An 18222-nucleotide genomic window follows, 5' to 3' on the forward strand; every position below is an offset into this window, starting at 1 on the left:
ACGAGTACCAGGAAATGAAGTCTCGACGTGATAAACTCTTATGTATATTTCATAACAGCCTGAGACATGTCAGAACTTTAGCCCAGTTGGCTAAAATGAGAGTTGGGAATAAGCACAGTGAAGGAGCATGTGTGAAGACAGCAAAAACAGTTAGAGAAAAATGGAAGAGAGCAGCCTTTCGAGCGCGACATGCCGCTTTACGAGAACTTGCTTTAATCTGGGACGTGGCAGATTTTACCGAAACTTCAGTGAGTCGTGCTCCCTCTCTCTCTTCCGTTGCTTGCTCGTCTACTGCCCCAGAAGAGCAAAGTTTGGACAGGCGAACGTCCAACGCCTCGGGCATAGACACAAAGCGGTATGTAAGTCGACAACAGGATGCTGCTCTTCGTGATTCCGAGGAATACAACAGACGGGCATATTTCTACAGTAATATGAAGCTCTATAAGTTTGTCAACTTCTTCCAAAAACAATATATTTTAGAACATAATTACAACGTGGCTGACTTGAATTATCTAGACTGGGATATAATCATCAAATGTCAGCAAGCACACGAAAGGAAGATAAGAAGTTCAAAATCTGAAGGTGTTTCTCCCGGAATGGAGCTTAAATGCCACACACCCTGTAAGGAAAAGAAGGCGCCCACTTTGCAAAAAGACACAGCCCCTGAACAGAGAAATATAGATTTAATCCACACACAAACTTCTGTTGAAACAACACCGTTGCCTTCAAGTGAGAGTCATGATTTTAATAGAAATGAAGCTATCGGACAACAGATAAATACAATAAAGAAAAAGAAAGGAAATAAGAATGCTGTTGTTCTTTTAAGCACATGCGCTCTTCCACGTTATAATTTGTGAACAACTGACTTCATCCAGAGAAGTACATGTACAAGCTTCCTCGTGTGTGTATTTGTGTGATCGTGTGTGTGTGTGTGTGTGTGTGTATGTATGTGTGTGTTCTTTATTAATTTTTTTAGAGAAAAGTTACCAATACAAAAAAGACATTATCATTTTATAACGGTACGACTTATTTTTTATTCATTAAACACATTGGGAGGAATTTGAATGTTATGACAGTTATACCGTTTTCCTTTCTACATCTTATTACATAAAGTTCTGTCCCAATTGACAGATTACGATATTTATGTATAAACATGTTGAATTTTTTGAAATAATAAAATAAAATTTTAAGTGAATTCTGCCTAGTTGTTTTCATTCCAAATATTTAGTAAAGATATAAAAAATAATTTATTCATAGCTTATAAATACATGTAGTAAATAAGATTTCTGAAAAATCTGGCCCCTACATCTTTTGTACGAAAAAATAATGTAGGGCCTACCCTTTAAGGCTGCGTTAAAGCCTGCAATTAAAAATTTTTATATTATTAAAAAATAAAATATAAATGAATAATGAAAGACATCTGTGATTTTTGTTCCTTTATTAATATATGTTTATTAACTGCATATCAGAAAAATCAGAATATCGAAAAATATAGAAATAAGTTGTCGTATTCATGAAAAATCTAAATATATCTAATTATTCATATAAACGAGAAAATGTTCTAAAATTCTGCCAATGCACCTGCCACAGCGTTATATATATATGTGTGTGTGTGTGTGTGTGTGTGTGTGTGTGTGTGTGTGTGTCTATATATATATATATATATATATATATATATATATATATATATATATATATATATATATATATATATATATACAAGAAAGAGAGAGAGAGAGAGAGAGAGAGAGAGAGAGAGAGAGAGAGAGAGAGAGAGAGAGAGAGAGAGAGAGAGAGAGAGAGAGAGAGAGAGAGAGAGAGAGATTTTTTTTTGAAAAATAACATTTTTCCATTCTCTCATTCCATCAGAAGTGTCTAACTTTTGCTTTAGTCAGCGTCTGGATGAGTACAACATGCAGTAAAACGGGTTCCCTACGACCATGGTCATGATGACGGCAACATTTATACAAATATATCATGGATGATTATGATTTTGAATAAAGGGAAAAATCCTGTAAACCTGAAAATATTTTATTCGTCTCACATACCAAGACTCAGACTCATACTCAGACGGAATGATGGCCAATGTATAGACATACCTGAGCTGAATTTGTATAGTACATAATTAAAAAGAAAACAAAATCTTTTTTGTCCTTTTCTTTTTCCCCTTTTTTATCATAACAGTAAAATAATAAATTTGTTCCATCAATGTCCCACATTAAAGAAAAATGTTAATTGCGAACATTTTGTCTTACTATGCCACCATTCAGAATAGGAGACTAACTAGCTCCGAGGCTTAAATGCTAGATCCTTGCAGCGATGGAGCATGTGGAGCGGGGAGACCATTAGGGAATTAGCAGTATCGCTTTTTAAGTGGAGTTGGCCATATTTAGTCGGTGGATCATCTGTTCTGAGTGCGCTCACATGGGGCAATTTGATAACAGAGGCAAGCTTACAGTATTCTGGAGCTTACCTTTCATACAGTTAACCCCGAGTTTCAAAGTTTGGAAGAAAACTTGTAACCCCACAGGCATCCGGATAATAGAAAAGTTTTGACCAACCTGTGGTTCTTAGGGTGTTACTTAAACTTACAAAATCACTGAGAATAAAAGTCTAGTTGTCTCTGAAACTCCGGATGATTGACATGCACTTCTCATGTTATATATCCATAGCATCAATACTCTACATTGTTAACATTCATTAATTTCTTAACAAACCCTATGGAATATAAACAACTGTCTGTAATCTCTTATTACTGTAATTGAAGCAAGTCATCATTGTCTATAGAGATACTTTTATTAGTTATTTATTTATAAACATGAACGCTCGGGTACCGCAGTACATCTTTTCAACATGAACGCTCGGGTACCGCAGTACATCTTCTCACATAGACAAACATATTTTCTCTCGATAATACTTAATAAATTTTTTAAATGTGAAATGGACCTATGTATGGAGAAACAGTGAGTGTTCTCGTGGCAGGCGAAGCAAGTCCCGATTTTCAAGCAGGGTCGAGTCAAAGACCACCTCACTGAAAAAACACACAAATGGAGCTATTGTTTGCCTGGCCATGAAAACATTGATAATAAGCAATTGGCTTATTAACACGTAAGCTCTAGTGTTCGACAATTTAGGTTGATGTGATCGCCAGTATGACGTGAAAGGATGCCAGTGACCACTCAGACTTATAACAATGTTAAAAGTGTATTAGTGCAGTTTTCAACTGAGGTTTTCGGGGAAAATGTAAACGCATAAATGAGAAAGTCATGAAGGGAGGCGTCCGCTATTAATTATTACCTATATTAGTAGACGCTATATATGAAAAATATTCATTTGTTTCTACTGCCTGGCATAAGTAAATCAAGATTTTTCATTTGACCTACTGCTATTTTCTCTCGTTTCGTAAAAACACAAAAGGCCTAACTTGTTTTTCATTTCTCAGAATAACACGATTACAACATGTATTTCAAGGTACAGAGGTGGCTGTATATGCTAAGCCCAGAGTACTTTCAATTGATTCACTACAATCAAAACAAACATGTTCCCTGGGACTGCCTTGAAAATGCAGTCACCTTACAACCTATTACATTATCCACATCTTGGATCAGTGTTCGAATACGCACTTACTATAGTGGCCTGCGAGATGTTCGCGTCTACCTGATCCAGTTTAACGGACATCGTGTCCATTATAATTATGGGGAGAAGGTATGTTGCTCAGAAATTGTCATCAAAATTACCTGTACATTTCGAAGTCACTATCTAATGCGCATTGCTCTTATTAAAATAAAATGATAAATAGAATAATCAAAATAAATGTAGTTAATAAAATGTACATGTTGATCAGATATTAAAATCAATTATGAGCATCACTATCAAACGCCACCCCCTATAAACAAGTTGATCATTAGTGACAACTGGAACGCCACCATGTGACTTTACATCACTGAAAGCATAAAAGCGCGGGATTTTGAAATTGCGTTCATTCAACGCAAGCAGATCTGGAGCAACAGGAAGGATGTCATATACTGCGCCCCGTATCAAGCAAAAAAGGACACAGGAGTCAATTCACATTTCTCCGAATCTTTTCCTCGTCCCAAGTCAACGCTTCGCTCATCGACGATCACGCAGTTGTCTGGACGGTGGATTCGACGTTTCTCTAAGCTGGCCAGCTAAAACCTTCGCTTCTCTTCACGAGGAATCGTCGCTCAGGAATCTTCGTAGGATACTCATCGGCTTTCTGCTATTATGGGCTATATTGTTGTAGTGCCACAGCACATATTTTCATGCATTCCAGGTTTCTTTTTATTACATACATAGGTAGGAAAAGTAATTAATCCGTTTTTCTTTCTTTTAACAGAACTCGATTATGGCGATTCACGATAGAGCTCCCAATGACATCTGCAAGGGGAAAAGAGCGACTTCTACACTTCAGCTACTTCGATCAATCCTTGGTGCCAGTGAGTCCTGCCATGGTCTGTCTACGAGGTGGCTGCACTGGGGATGTATCCAGTGAGTCCTGCCATGGTCTGTGTCTACGAGATGGCTGCAGTAGGGAAGCGTCCAAGGCATATGACAGTGAAACCTCTTAAAGGTAAGCCTGACTGCAGAGTGCTGACATAGGTTAGAAAAGGCATTAATCCATTTTTCTTTCTGTTAACAGGATTCGATTATGGCGATTCTCGATGGAGCTACCACTGACAACTCCAAAGGGAAGAGGGCCACATCTACACTTCAGCTCATTCGATCAATCCTTGGTGCAGCGAGTCCTGCCATATTCTGGGTCTACGAGATGGCTGCAGTTGGGGAGCGTCCAAGGCATATGACAGTGAAACCTCTTAAAGGTAAGCCTGACTGCAGAGTGCTGACATTGGTTAGAAAAGGCATTAATCCGTTTTTCTTTTTGTTAACAGGATTCGATTATGGTGATTCTCGATGGAGCTACCACTGACAACTGCAAGGAGAAGAGGGACACATCTGCACTTTAGCTACTTCGAGCAATCCTTGGTGCCAGTGAGTCCTGCCATGGTCTGTCTACGAGGTGGCTGCACTGGGGATGTATCCAGCTAGTCCTGACATGGTCCGTCTACAAGGTGTCCTCACTGGGGCAGCGTCCATGGCATATGAGATGGAAACCTCTTAAAGGTAAGCCTGACTGCAGAGTGCTGACATAGGTTGAAAAAGGCATTAATCCGTTTTTCTTTCTGTTAACAGGATTTGATTATGGTGATTCTCGATGGAGCTACCACTGACAACTCCAAAGGGAAGAGGGCCACATCTACACTTCAGCTCATTCGATCAATCCTTGGTGCAGCGAGTCCTGCCATATTCTGGGTCTACGAGATGGCTGCAGTTGGGGAGCGTCCAAGGCATATGACAGTGAAACCTCTTAAAGGTAATCCTGACTGCAGAGTGCTGACATAGGTTAGAAAAGGCATTAATCCGTTTTTCTTTTTGTTAACAGGATTCGATTATGGTGATTCTCGATGGAGCTACCACTGACAACTGCAAGGAGAAGAGGGACACATCTGCACTTCAGCTACTTCGAGCAATCCTTGGTGCCAGTAAGTCCTGCCATGGTCTGTCTACGAGGTGGCTGCACTGGGGATGTATCCAGCTAGTCCTGACATGGTCCGTCTACAAGGTGTCCGCACTGGGGCAGCGTCTAAGGCATATGAGATGGAAACCTCTTAAAGGTAAGCCTGACTGCAGAGTGCTGACATAGGTTGAAAAAGGCATTAATCCGTTTTTCTTTCTGTTAACAGGATTCGATTATGGTGATTCTCGATGGAGCTACCACTGACAACTGCAAGGAGAAGAGGGACACATCTGCACTTCAGCTCATTCGATCAATCCTTGGTGCAGCGAGTCCTGCCATGTTCTGGGTCTACGAGATGGCTGCAGTAGGGAAGCGTCCAAGGCATATGACAGTGGAACCTCTTAAAGGTAAGCCTGACTACAGAGTGCTGACACAGGTTGGAAAAGTCATTAATTCGTTTTTCTTTCTGTTAACAGGATTCGATTATGGTGATTCTCGATGGAGCTACCACTGACAACTGTAAGGGGAAGAGGGCCACATCTGCACTTCAGCTACTTCGATCAATCCTTGGTGCCAGTGAGTCCAGCCATGGTCTGTCTACGAGGTGGCTGCACTGGGGATGTATCCAGCTAGTCCTGACATGGTCTGTCTACAAGGTGTCCGCACTGGGGCAGCGTCCAAGGCATATGAGATGGAAACCTCTTAAAGGTAAGCCTGACTGCAGAGTGCTGACATAGGTTGAAAAAGGCATTAATCCGTTTTTCTTTCTGTTAACAGGATTTGCTTATGGTGATTCTCGATGGAGCTACCACTGACAACTCCAAAGGGAAGAGGGCCACATATACACTTCAGCTCATTCGATCAATCCTTGGTGCAGCGAGTCCTGCCATATTCTGGGTCTACGAGATGGCTGCAGTTGGGGAGCGTCCAAGGCATATGACAGTGAAACCTCTTAAAGGTAAGCCTGACTGCAGAGTGCTGACATAGGTTAGAAAAGGCATTAATCCGTTTTTCTTTTTGTTAACAGGATTCGATTATGGTGATTCTCGATGGAGCTACCACTGACAACTGCAAGGAGAAGAGGGACACATCTGCACTTCAGCTACTTCGATCAATCCTTGGTGCCAGTGAGTCCTGCCATGGTCTGTCTACGAGGTGGCTGCACTGGGGATGTATCCAGTGAGTCCTACCATGGTCTGTCTACGAGGTGGCTGCATTGGGAAAGCGTCCAGTGAGTCCTGCCATGGTCTGTTTACGAGCCGGATTTGGGGAGCATCGACTAAGTCCAGGAGCTACAACCCCCCTCCAACCTCACCCTCAGTGTAACGGTTGTGATACTAAAAGGCAATCGTACAGGTGAACTTGTATTTTCATCTGTTTATATTGTTTAGATCGTTAGGCGTTTTCGTGATTCATATGCCTTCCTTCATCCCTCTTATTTTCTAGTCACTTTCTTTTTGTAGAATCTAAGCACTCTTCTTAATCATAATGTGGTTTTCTTGTGTTGTATTATGGAAATAAAATAAAATAAAGTAAAATAAAATAATCATGTAAAGAACCAAAGCATTATGGAATATCAAAATACTTATTAGTGTTAACGGTATGTAAATACCTGTATCATGCATGTTCTTTGTTGCATTAACTGCAAGATATCAATTGCTTTTGATATTTTGTGAACGTGTTACATTTCATTTGTAGGTTACGGAAGGACAATTTTCCAGAAATAATGCCCGAACGCAGATAACATCAAACCTAGCCTAAATGTCCAAGATGTGAAACACTATATAGCGCTAGCAACGAGCCTCTGTAGCCACTTTCATTGATGATCGGACGTCCTAGCAGTCTTGGTTTTTAAGGACACAGCTTGCCTGCAAAAATTTTTTAGAGAATGTGGAACGGTAATGAAGAGCTATATACTGAATTTAAGAGGAATACAATCTAATAATGTACTCGAGTCTTTTGGATGTTGAGAATTTTTGCGGTTCATGGGTCACAGATACGAGTTGGGTGTAATTGTAATTGCATTTAGTAAGTTTTATTTTTTTTTCACTTATAACAGCGAAACGTTTTATTTCAATAGCTTAAGAAAAAACTGATCGTTCATAATTCCATAAGTGATCAATTGAATAAGATAAATTGTGGTTCTGTATGAAAAGCTTGTCTGCCTCTACAGTTATTATAATAATTGTTTAAAAAATAATAAAATTGAATATCCAGTTGCTTTATCCACATTCTAAATGCAGATGGTTTTTTGCTCACAAAACATTGGTGTTACCACCACTTATGGTCGGTTGTGTTTATTTCATTCTTAGTGATGTAGTCATTTTTCAAATTTGTGCTGTTGATGTGGAATTGTTCGTCAGTATAGCGTTTGAGAAGATCATAATCCGCACACTAATCTCAACTAACCATCGCATCTTTGTAAAATCTGACTTCATGTAAATGCTTTTACATGAAGAGGTTTTACATTGACAGCTTGTGCAAAATCTATAATATAATGAAATATATTACGTTTGAGAAAATATTTCATTATATTTTTTGTACAGTCTGCTCCTCGTGAGAGATGGCTGGGTGCACACAGTTATCTCTCAAGATAGAACATCACAAATTATTAATATTACTAATATTATGATTTTCTCAAGTGTTATAATTGACAAATATGTCCAATTCATCACATATGCACTTTTTTCCTCCGGATCAAAAAATTCGCATTGAAATCTACATAGACGGCCATAAAGTGTAGTTTAATGTGAGATCTGAAATATTTCAAAGCAAGCTTGCTTAACTTTTTTAAGATTAAAATTTGTATCATACAGGTAGTTGCGATTGCAGGGCAAAGTTACATTTGAGAAACTTAGTTTAAACCGAGTTAGATGTCGGTTTAGTTTTAATCGTTGAGGTGTCTGAGTAATAATCATATTACCTGAACTTTTTTATGCTCATCATTAGAAAGAACTATGTTCAAGTTTTGATGGATGTTTTAAGTTGTAAAAGGGTAGAATCACTTTATGACTTCATCCCCTAGATAAAGTTAAAATTAGCCTCGGTTTAATTGTGTTAAGTCTCTAGTAAATGTGTCTCAATTGGCTTTAGCATCTCTTTCTGTAGAAATTACTTTGGCAAATACTTGTGCTTCATCTTGTGTACCAGTATAGAGTATATAGAGAAAAGTTTGTAGTTACGAGAGAAAGTTTATTCAGCTGCACCACGCTGTCTAAAACGGGACGATATTATTGAACCGTTAGGCGTCGTGTCAATAAAAGTTATCATGATATAAAGACTGAAGTATTCGGGCGTGGGCACTTTCCCGGCATTCCCCACGAAGGGTTTAGACGGGTTTTTCCCCGCGGGCATCGGGTACCAGCTTCCAGCCACAAGAGCAGCATTATCGGACTGTATGCGTTCTGATGTTAGATGATAAAGACAGGAATGGAAATCTTCAAACTTTCAATCATAGTAACATTTATTGATTAATTTCGTTTACGTAATTCATTGATTATTACTAAGGTACTTTTGATATTGAATGTTGCTGTATATAAAGATTGAATAAAATTATATTCTCTAATTTTTCTTTTCGTTAAGAGGGAAGGCTTCTACAGATGGCAAAATAATCACCAGACTTGCGAATTGATTTTAATGGAGTTGCATGCATGTGCACGCGGCTCGTTTAATTATCATTCGAAATTACATTCTATTCTATCGCCCCTCATCTCACTAAAATTTAAGTTTTGGCGATTTTTGTCACATTGTCATATTTTTGGCTCTGGAAATAAAACTGCGGTGTTGCGGAACTTTTTTCCCCGGCAATAACTCTAGCCGATACCTAGCCTTTCCCGAGTCGGATTACAGCCCCTAGAAATTACTAGAATTAACTATCTTATATAAATAAATCGCGCCGTAGATGTACGAACCCGACGCCTCTTTATATTATTGGACGGGTACGTTAAGGTACTTTTGGCTTAATCTGATATCCTACTTTTACCAATAAAGTGTAGGCCTATGTAAAACTTCTTTTTTTATGATAAGATTTGACACATTTATTGGTTATTTCTCACGTGGGTCCTATACCAAGTCAAACCTGTCAGAAAACTGGCCATTCAGTTCAATTTATTTTAGTAATATAGCATGCGAAGACCCCAACAAGACCCACGTATCGGCTGGTTTATACATGTAGTATAGTAGTATCTGATTTTATGTAATATAAACACGAGCCATTATGACAGTTTAATACACATGGTTTTATTTCATTTCCATTTGCTCTTTTGTTTATATCTGTATTGCGTCTTAAAGCATTCTTTTGTCGCAGTTTTGACATTAGACCACATCGTAACAATAACAATGCCGGAGTCTGTCACTTAAAACAGCTGGATGATTTCTCTCTGAAATGAATGCAAATATTAAGGTAGTTGGCACTGTTTTCCAAGGAAAAAAGTGTACACGAGGATAACATGCTAGTTTTATTGCTATGAATTATCACTTTAACCCTGGATTCATGTGTGCGTGTGCGTGTGCGTGCGTGTGTGTGTGTGTGTGTGTGTGGTTCCTTTACCTGATCATGAGTCGGTCTGAAAAGTTGATATGAGGCCACTTTGTCTTGTCAAAAGTTCGCTACAAGTTGACGTTGCAGGGACATGCCCTATGTTCTACCGCTGGGGACTGAAGGCCGTTGTTTTCGTGTCTGTTATGTCTGTGACCGGGAATGGGCGCATGATGCTTGTTTGCATGGAGGCAGAGTAGCTCTCCCCGCCAGTCATGCATGCAGGGCAAACCGAGGTAAGACAACTGTTCTCATTGGAGACAAAGACTACACAGTGGACAGCAAGACGCACCACGGTTCAAGCCCAAAATCATGGGCGTTGATCGAAGCAGTGCCCTTTTTGCAGTATGCTATGTAGGTATGGATTTTGCCATAGTCTTCTGCCAAATAAGGGATACATGTATATCCTAACAAAAATACGATTGGGGTGAATGCTTTATGGAGTGTGTTAGATGAGATCAATTACTGACATGTAGGCATGATGAACGACAGACTCGTTCAACTGTACTAACACAATGTGCAATTTACTTCTATTTAATTTCCTGGGGCCTTCATGTCGGATCCACAATTGTAAAATCATCTATACAAAAAATAACGAGGCACACGCTGATGGACGAGACAAAAATGGCTCCGGATATGCCTGATAGTTAAATATATTATTTGAGTGCACTGTGAACAAAGTTTCTGCATCTCTGATATTTACTCTCCTCCCTGTGCTGCTTAGTGGAAACTTCAAAGATTTCATTGGTTTGCAGTGAAACATACTCTTTATTGAGATAACTAAGAATAGGGCTTGGTTATTTTGATCATCCAACTGGAAACGTCATTATCTTTGTAAACAATCGTGCACATATCAAATTGTTATTTGACCACTCACATTAACATTTCAATAGCACGGTATTTAACCTCCAGTATATGATGCTTTTTTCTTATTAAAATTTCATCAATAGAAAAAGCAATCAAAGGTGATCTGCATTTTTCATGAAACGTTTTCCTTTACATTTACTTGACAGATGTGTTTCGCCTCTTTCGGCTCGCTTTGGTTGCATGTAATGTAATTAAACGTGGTAATTAGCATCACCTTTCTGTGTTTAATTAACTATTAACGCTACGCTGTGACAATTTCACACACGTAACGGCATTAGTTATGTATCAGTAAGAGGTAAATAATTAAGATCCATGTTGCAAACGGCTATCGTCCTGTATTTATATGTGAACACTCAATTGATCAAGGCTGCAAGATAGATCATTTACGCTGTCATGCACATCAAAATTGTTCTTGCTTGTAAAATCATGCTGAACCGGATACAGTCGACCATTTCACGTTACGCTTTCAATAACTGAACCACACTGAAAACTGGGCACCGTTACAGTGTAACTACGCTTACGACAAGTTAAACATATACGTATAATATATAAAACCATTTCACACTTCATATGGATATGTTTCTCCATTAAGGTGCTTTTTTATTGGACATATGACAACCACCATAGCCATGGAAGCACGGGAATCGTCATAGTACCACGACAACAGGATGTGGTTTGCTAAGGTAAGAGGCTTATATTTGTAAATTTTTTTTCTCTCATATTCAAAAATTGAATACATCTGTCATAACTTGCAGGGCCATAAGGACGAATATCATCAAGAATGAAGGATCGCTCCTGATGAGACAATCGACAATTATAACTGTAGAAATCTGATATTATTGTTTCCCTATTCACCCTTCAAAGACTATACGCGTCCACATGAGGAAAACTCATATATATATATATATATATATATATATATATATATAGAGAGAGAGAGAGAGAGAGAGAGAGAGAGAGAGAGAGAGTTAACATTTGTACAGCCAACTTGCAAATGGTTGACCTGCATAAACTGAAGCACCTCCACATTCTCAAATATATATATTTTTTCAAAGTACCTTTTGATTTCCGCCTGACAACATAAAAGGGATATTTCTAGGAAATTTCAAGTTTATCAACTTCAGAGGCTTTTGGTAATCAATATTGATCATCAATAAATAGACAATGCATAAGATATCATTTCCTTAAGCCGCCTAAGAGTGTCATTAATAAAATTCATATTTCATGTGATCTTTAGATATAAGGCATAAAATATGACACATTTACACTTCAATTAACCATAAATCTTCATGTTAAAAAACAATCAAAAAAAAAAAAAAAAAAAAAAACATGTACAATATTTCATCTATTCGGTCTTTTAACAATTTTCCATAAACGTTCTTATTATTTAAAAAGCCTTTCATTGTCGTCCTCAAGAAGAAAAAGACGCATAACAATACCATTTTCCTACCACAAATGTCCATGGTAATGGGATAGCTAAGAGCTTGTATATTTGCTGGTGCTCTCTTGTTCTAAATGAAACTCCATCTATTGTTTCATTTGCTATATTATTTGCTATGAACATGTGAATTGCACAAGAGAACTCATTAAGAGAGACGATATAGTCAAAAAAACTAAGGATACAGCCATCTTTTTATCCACCCTCCGTGATTAAAATTGGAGGAAAACAGAAAAAACAAGAAAGTTAAGATCCTAATATTTTACAAATAATGCATTCATTTCAACGAAGTTTTCTCTGTACTTCTCCATGGTATTGCTTCTGATATATATACGTTTGAACAGTAGCTTTCGTGATATAATTAACAAATTATGTTCCAAAAACGTAATGCTGTAACAATGCGTTTTAGAATTTCTCTTGTAATGTTTGGGGGAGCTGATCATTTGGCCTTTTCCACACATGGTATTCAACTGTCACTTTCTTTTTTTCTATATCGCCTACTAGGAACATGTTCCCAAGTCTGTAATATGGTGATTTTACCTTTAACCACCATCCGACCGCTATACACTTTCTATGCTAGCCCAATAGTGACTTTAGATTGTATTGTACCTAATAGGATAAATTCGATCGAGAATATTTATGAATCCAGACACAAATTGTTCAAAATGTTCTTCTGTGACTTTAATTCTATGGAATGTTGTCCCATCCTTATTGGAAATTTAATTATCAACTTTACTGTGTGTGTGCAAGCAGTCTTCAAGGGTACCGTCATCAAAATGACAACAATCCCCTTCATTGCATTTTTGTATTGATCGCAGCATAGCTGTTTGGACTTTATTCAGCAAAATATGTTATTTAACGTCAGGCTATAGTATAAATCAGTTGTAACGTTTTGACAACAATAGAATTGACAACTCAAATATGGTCCTATGTAAATTGTTATATTGACATGTACTCAAAGAATTTGTTCCAGTGAGAACGCTTTCGTTTTTTTAAAAAAAGGTTATACTAGCAAATGACGCTCAATTGTCCGGTCGTTATTTTCTCAGTATAACTTATTGTGACAATCTCTCTCTCTCTCTCTCTCTCTCTCTCTCTCTCTCTCTCTCTCTCTCTCTCACACACACACACAGTTTTGCATTCTCTCTCTTCTTCTTTATGGTCTCTGTGGCCTTCTTCCCCATGCCACACAGCAGTGCCTTAATCGACGGTGTTAATCTAGCAAAACGCAGTATACACAAAATAATACTGCTGCTGATATTTATCATGGTGTGAAGCGCCTTAATAATGGGGCAGTTTCGATAAAAAAACTCATATAAACATAAAGTGCGTTATTTCTACCGGGCCTGCAGGTGTAAATAAACATAAAAATAAAAAAAGAAACAAATGCACATGGGTTGATGATAAGCACAGACGTCAGAACGCATTTAGATTATTATTCCGGAAAAGATTATTTGCTTCAACGTAAAGATTTTATGTCTTTGCGTGTTTAACAGATGTGCTTTTTTATGATTAATCCTAGTTTCCAAATGTCTAAGAAAATTTCTCATTATCATGTTTAAAATTACTGTATTAGGCTGAATTATTCTTTAGGCGCATCCTTTGCACGCGAGTAATTTGTCCCGAAACATTTCCAACGTCTTCTGAGGAAATATAAGGTTTCATGATAAAATGATCTAAAATTTTCCTTCGATTCATGGGGAATGTACACGCTATTACAAAAGAAAAAGACTAGCAATATATTCACTTCAGGTTTTTTATTTAATACCATTGCGTAGACACCTGTCAGTTCAAGTCATTATTTTAAGATCATTGTTAAATAGATAGTCGGAATGTAGAAAAGCAATGTATGGACAATCATGTATTTAGTTACAGGAAACGTCGAACAGCCCCAGGGATGTCACGGTAAAAATTCATGTCCTTCGATGTTGTGGAGATAATGTAATCAGACAGTGGCATTCATTTGTCTGACTGCCTGTCCTTCAGTCTGTTTCACTGTAGCAGGATAACTAAGAAACAATGGATGCATATGTTAAGAACGTGGCTGGATATCCGTTGAATCTAAAGATAAATGGCTACCCTTTTTCTTTTCTCTCGGGCCTTACAAATTAAATTATCGTTTGTTATTTCGAGCCGCAAATTTGTGATTGTGATCGTCGAATTAACAACATAAACCGCGATTTCATGGTGCCATCGTACAAATTCTTGTTGCAAACACCGCAATATAAACTGGGAACCACAAGTACCCTCATCTTCCCGTTCAAGACAGTCCGTATGTGCCTGAGATTATCGAAAGCGCATTAATTATTCTTGTTTTAATAGTTTGCGGTCCATAAAATAAATCCGTATGTAAAGAGCGAGAGTGAGAACTCGGATTAAAGCTGGCCAAATCGTTCGCAGTTTATATTTTGGTGTTCGTAACAAATTTTTTAACGATCTCACCATAATATAATGGGCACAGGCGTTAGTTCGGCAATCGCAAACCCGCGACTCAAGATCAAAAAAGGCAATAATCGTTCATGAGGCCTGTTTCTGGCAGAGATTAACTTATTATATTCCAACAGTTATCTGTGACTTAGGCCTAAGCTATTCTCTGGGGCTTAACATGTCAGATGACGTGAATAGTTAGTATGTCACTCTCATTGTAATCATACCGCATTCTTGTTTATTCACTGGACCATTTGGTTAGATTTGACAGGTTTGATGTGATTCACTGGAAAAAGCTTTGCGCTTTACATTGCACATAAGGTGCTGCTTTTCAACCATGTAGACCCAGGGGTATTTCATGGCACACATTTTCTGAAAAAGAGGTATAATCACTGGAAGTTACTACTAATATTTGCAGTGGGTGGCACAGCATTGCCAAATGTTAAAATCCGAGTGGAAACTCTGATGCATCATCTTGAATATTGTCACGTATTAGGATAAAGCTGATTGCTCCTATTTCGACGCAAAAATTGTGTAATGATAATGTATGTGACGATAGATCTCTGTTAGGATTTTCATATAAATGAACCCGAAGTAATACCACCATCATATTTTCATCCTGCATAGACCTATATGAGGATGTTTACCTCTAGTTTAGAATATAATTGGTCAATAACAAATCAAATGGAGTTTTTATGATAGCCTTGTTGAAATATAGATCGATAAATTGAGGGACTATTGTAATTTCTTTGTGATTAAAATGAGCGATGCAAAGCATATGTAACTACGCACTTGTCAGTTGCTCTGTTGAATGGTATAAAGATTTAAAAGGTTCTGAGCTACATGAATTAAGTAAGAGTGCAGAGGCACTTCTTTAGCTCCCAAGGTTGGTTTGATTGGCAATAGCGGATCCAGGGGAGAGGCGGGGGGGGGGGGGGGGGGTACAGCGGGCTACGCCCCCTCTCCTCCCTAAAGATTGCTCGGAAAAATTGTTATCTTTGTGCTCCCTCCTTAGAGACGCCAGGGAGCTGTATACTTATTGCACTTTACAAAAAAAGCCAATCTCTATAAAACGATTTTGGCAGATGACACTCTGGTGTCTGTTGACCGCGTGCGTTTCACGCTGAGCATTTCCCTGAGGACGTTTGTGCGTCCTTTCTCGAACAGTTCACGAGGCAGACCGAGAATTTTGTTCAATTATTTCTAGAACACACCTGCCGCAGATTGACGCAAGTCAAGATAATGTCCCATTGATTCAAAGCTTAATAAAAGCACCATGAAGAAATATCCGACCAGCAAAAGGTTTGTTCTCATAAACATTTTATCTCCATCATTTTGACCTCGTTTATTATTTTGCAAGACCTTAGGCCTAAAATTAAAAAGCCATCAGGTCAGCCCTGTAGAGCGTAAAAACAGGTGCGTGCTGATATAAAAACAAGATGGACTTGTAAAACATGTTTTACCTTTAGCATCATTTAATCCAAACATTGCAGAAAGTATCTTTTTTAGAGAAAATCATTCGGAAATAAGAAGCATAAACAATACTCTCTCTCTCTCTCTCTCTCTCTCTCTTGATTCCATAATATGGAACCAATGAAGGCGTTTCTTGACATTCCGCACACCAAGCTTTTCCACTTTTTTCTTTTGGGTGCCAGTGCATTGGTCTGGGAGAAAAAATAATTTTTTTTTAATAAACGGATATCATCTCCCGGGAATTGCATTCCGAATTTTTCAGTTAAACTACTACTACAGTACTCACCTCGTTCGTAGCGGTGTATGGATTCAAACATTACTAGAATAAAGCCTCTGCTATATAATTAAATGAACTAATGAACAATAATAATTAATGGCAAATAACAATTAAGATGTGATTATTTTACGTTTCCGACTTTGAGCTCGTGACTGGAGTGAAAACTGTTTTATCTATAATTATGTCTTCCAATCTAATGTTAGGATATCACGTTGGCAGTTTCACGAAACCAATAACTAAACCCGGATCTCTACTATCTAGCCATTTAAAGGGCGTTCGAAATCAAAACGTTATATAAGGGCATAGTTGAAAGCTGCCAGGATAAGATGGAAACCCGTAAAACACTCGAACTCGGCCTCAAAGAAACCCTTCAGATATGAAACCAGGAAACAAAAACACGGCATCGATGCATCCAGAATATTTCTATAAAGGGTCTACATCGCCAGTTTATGAGGCTCAGTGAGAGGCTTGCACTTGGTGTGCTCTTCTTAATATTTATATGCTAATTATAAATGTGTTAATTAAGCGTCTCCGTCAAATATACTGCAATTTAGCGTGCAGTCGCCAATTTTGAATGGAATTAGTCTCTTGCCTAGACATGATTAATTCCTCCTGATTTCCTGGCTTGTCCTCAAATAACTCTAGTGATTGGCTACTCACCTTTCCGTCAAGTAACGTTAACCATACCCCCAACCCCCAAGCGAGTTTGTTTGTTTGTGTTGGGTTTCCGGCGCGTGCCGCCTCTCCCTATATCAACTACAGCCCAGGGTGAAAACATCTCTATTATATAGACAGTTTGATTACACGTCTATTAGTCAGTGGCTCATATATCACTCATCATCACCGTGTTCATTAAGATCAACACACCTTTTCTTTTAACCATTCGTATCTGCGTTTTCCAGTAGATCAGGATTCATTTATTGTGCAGGGGTTTTCTGCTCAATTTTGTAAATGAAAGGTGGACGGTATTATATCACCTGCGACGCCTATTGCCGGACTCGATCCTGTGATACATTCCTTACGCCATATTAAAAAATTTGCTAACTCGAAGTATTAAGGCGCAATTCATTTTTTGTCTAGTTATTTTCCTTTTGTTGATAAAAGTTATATTATTCAGCATTACAGGTGTGTGTGTCAAAGGGAATAAATATATTCGATAAACTAAAAACTGCACATAACAGGTGCTGTAATGTTTGCAACTGCTTTACCTCCACCTTTTCCTGCCTTTCTGCTGGCGTCTCCATTTACAACACACCTGTCGCCTTGTACGGGACAAAATAAACATGTTTCTTAATTATATATTAACCTTTATTTATCCAAGTTGACGTTATGAAGGCAAACAAGTGTAAATCACCTTAAACAAAACATTGAAAACGCTGAGCAATCAATAATTACATGAATAAAAAAAGAACGGCAGACTACCATGCACCTACAACAATTTCCGGTAAAAAAAACTCAAAAGCAGTCTTATTTTGTGATTTTTAAAATACTTTACACCACACCTTTGATACAATGGGCACATCGTAATTCAATAGTGCTTTATTTTGTTTCAAAATCCCTTTATGTAGAGATTTGTTTTAAAAGTACAAAAACGGTTTCCAGTTTCGACTGAAAAAGCTGGGAGATCAGTAATGGTGTTGAACCACGTGGAACCAATATCACAAACC

At 38.0% G+C, this 18222-nt stretch overlaps 1 protein-coding gene and 1 long non-coding RNA gene across 6 annotated transcripts in view; both read left to right on the top strand.

Annotated features, from left to right (window-relative positions):
• The first annotated feature begins 3893 nt into the window (after nucleotides 1-3893).
• Nucleotides 3894-9101, top strand: LOC147764032 (uncharacterized). 3 transcript variants are annotated; one of them, XR_015332077.1, is made up of 4 exons: nucleotides 3894-5142; nucleotides 5462-6494; nucleotides 6564-6892; nucleotides 7235-9101. It is a non-coding gene; the product is annotated as an uncharacterized LOC147764032 (long non-coding RNA). The 3 variants fall into 3 exon arrangements; XR_015332076.1 differs by having other exon boundaries at nucleotides 5462-6244; XR_015332078.1 differs by having other exon boundaries at nucleotides 3894-4841; nucleotides 4911-5142; nucleotides 5462-6892.
• Nucleotides 9102-11316: 2215 nt separating this feature from the next.
• Nucleotides 11317-18222, top strand: part of LOC106178209 (glutamate receptor ionotropic, kainate 2) — a 46159-nt gene continuing 39253 nt past the window's right edge. For 2 of the 3 annotated variants that reach the window (XM_086999418.1, XM_086999419.1), the window contains exon 1: nucleotides 11318-11623. The gene's annotated coding sequence lies outside the window, so the exon portion shown is untranslated. Of the gene's footprint in view, nucleotides 11624-18222 lie in introns of all 3 variants that reach the window. The other variant, XM_013561315.2, reaches the window with a different exon arrangement.

Source organism: Lingula anatina, chromosome 1 (assembly GCF_051362555.1).
Source record: "Lingula anatina isolate TDL-2025a chromosome 1, LinAna3.0, whole genome shotgun sequence".
Classification (NCBI taxonomy): Eukaryota; Metazoa; Brachiopoda; class Lingulata; order Lingulida; family Lingulidae; genus Lingula; species Lingula anatina.